Raw genomic sequence first — 2,330 nt, forward strand, 5'->3', positions numbered from 1 at the left:
CTCCTGGGCTCAAGTAATCCTCCCACCTCAGCTTCCTGAGTAGCTGGGAATACCGGTGTACACCACCATGCCCAGATTATTTTTTAATGTTTTTTTTTGTAAAGATGGGGCCTTACTATGTTGTCCAGGATGGTCTGAAGCTCCTAGCCTCAAGCAGTCCTCCCACCTTAGCCTCCCATAGTGCTAGGCTTATAGGCATGAACCACCACACCTAGCCCTTTCCCCTATTATTTTTTAAAAATTTCCACACTATACAGATATATCCCCTGGTCTTTATCCACATCAATCACTCTGCACAGACCTTCAGGATTTTTGCCTATGTTATTGTAATAATCTCCCTTTTAGTTCTAGCCTCTAATCCTTCTTCCACACTGCCACCAGAGTGGCTTTTCTAAAACACAAAATTTGAACCTATAAACCTCCCTGCTTCAGAGCCTGTCAAAGCCTGTTAAAATCCACCACTGTGATCTGGCCCTCTCTGCCTCTTTTTACGCTTATCTCCTGCTATTCCCTCATAATCTCCCTAACTTAGAGTTTAATATGTCTTATTATGTCTCCACTTACAAACACATTTGTCTGTGTTGTTTCCTTTGCTTAGAATAGGTTACTCCCACCTGGCCAACTCATATTCATCCTCTTAGAGACTAGGCTAATGGTCTTCTCTCCTGTAAAGCTTTCCCATACTCACCCAAACAGAGGTCAACACTCCTTGTGTTCAGCCACAATATATTCTATACATTATAGAATATACTATATTATGGCATTTATGATGCTATATTGCAGCTACTTGTTTTCGTATCACTGTCCCCTACACGTTGAGCCCTTTGAGGACGCGAAGCCTAATAGATGCAATATAAATATTGTTGACAAAATAAAGAGCACAGTATATATATGTATGTAACATGGTATATATGTGTGTATGGGGGGGTGTATATATGTACGTATACAGTATAGTATATGACTATACCATTGTAGTAGGAAATTCATGGAGCTTTGGTAAGTTACACCATAATATAAAAATTATTATTGAGAGTGTAAATTAGAGTATCATTTTGGAAAATTATTGGTTATTATCTCCTAAAGTTGAACACGTGCTTACCTATGACTCAGCATTTCCACTTCTAGGTGTATCTAATGGAAATGCTTGCACATGTGCATCAAGAATAATTCACGAGAATTTTCACAGTAGTGTTATTCTTTTTTATTTTATTTTATTTTATTTTTTTGCCTGCTTCATTTTCCCTTCATAAATATTCTTAATAGCCAAAACCTGGAAATAATCCAAATGTCCATCGCTAGTAGAATGATTAAATTATATATTCATGTAATAGGAAGCCATACAGCAAAGTACGTCATAGCAATATACAACCCCCCGAAAAAATTCACAAGCAATGCTAAGAAACCAAACACAAAAGTATGTACTGTGTATCATTTATATAAAGTTTTAAAACGGTAAAACTACATAGTATTCAAAGTCAGAGGGCTGGATGTGGTGGCTCATGCCTGTAATCCCAGCACTTTGGGAGGCTGAGGCTAGAAGATTGTTTGAGTCAGGAGTTCCAGACCAGCCTAGGCAACATAGCAAGACCTTGTCACTACAGAAAGTAAAAAATTAGCTGGGCATGGTGGCGTATGCCTGTAGTGCTAGCTACTGGGGAGGCTGAGGCAGAAAGATCACTTGAACCCAGGAGGTTGAGGCTACAGTCAGTCATGATCACAGCACTACAGTCCAGCCTGGGTGACAAAGCAAAACCCTGTCTCAAAAAAAAAGAAAAAAAAGCATAGTGGAGAGGAAGAAAGGGCTAATGAGGGGAATGGGCATAAGAGAGAATTTTGGGTACTGGTAATGTTCTGTTTCTTGACCTGCATGGTAGTAGGTCAACACCTACAGCATGGGGTGTTTGCTTTATAGAAATCTTCAGATATGCATTTGTTGTTTTTTGCACATTTTTTTTTTCCCTTAGACAGAGTCTTGCTCTGTCACCCAGCCTGGAGTGCAGTGGCGCGATCTCAGCTCACTGCAACCTCCGCCTCCCAGCTTCATGCCATTCTCCTGCCTCAGCCTCCCGAGTAGCTGGGACTACAGGCGCCCGCCACGATGCCTGGCTATTTTTTTTGTATTTTTAGTAGAGACAGGGTTTCACTGTGTTAGCCAGAATGGTCTTGATCTGCTGACCTCGTGATCCACCTGCCTTGGCCTCCCGAAGTGCTGGGATTACAGCTGTGAGCCGCCACGCCCAGCCTTGCACATTACTTTTTGTGTGTGATACTTAATAAAAATTGTTAAAAGCAAGTAATTAAGCTATTGCCATGTTTCACCCATCAAATTA

General features: G+C 40.8%; 1 protein-coding gene across 6 annotated transcripts in view; it reads left to right on the top strand.

Annotated features, from left to right (window-relative positions):
* SLC12A6 (solute carrier family 12 (potassium/chloride transporter), member 6) overlaps positions 1–2,330 on the top strand; it is a 109,285-nt gene that overhangs the window by 92,465 nt on the left and 14,490 nt on the right. The window lies entirely within an intron of this gene.

The sequence above is a fragment of the Mandrillus leucophaeus genome, unplaced genomic scaffold (assembly GCF_000951045.1).
Source record: "Mandrillus leucophaeus isolate KB7577 unplaced genomic scaffold, Mleu.le_1.0 Scaffold347, whole genome shotgun sequence".
NCBI classification, from domain to species: Eukaryota; Metazoa; Chordata; class Mammalia; order Primates; family Cercopithecidae; genus Mandrillus; species Mandrillus leucophaeus.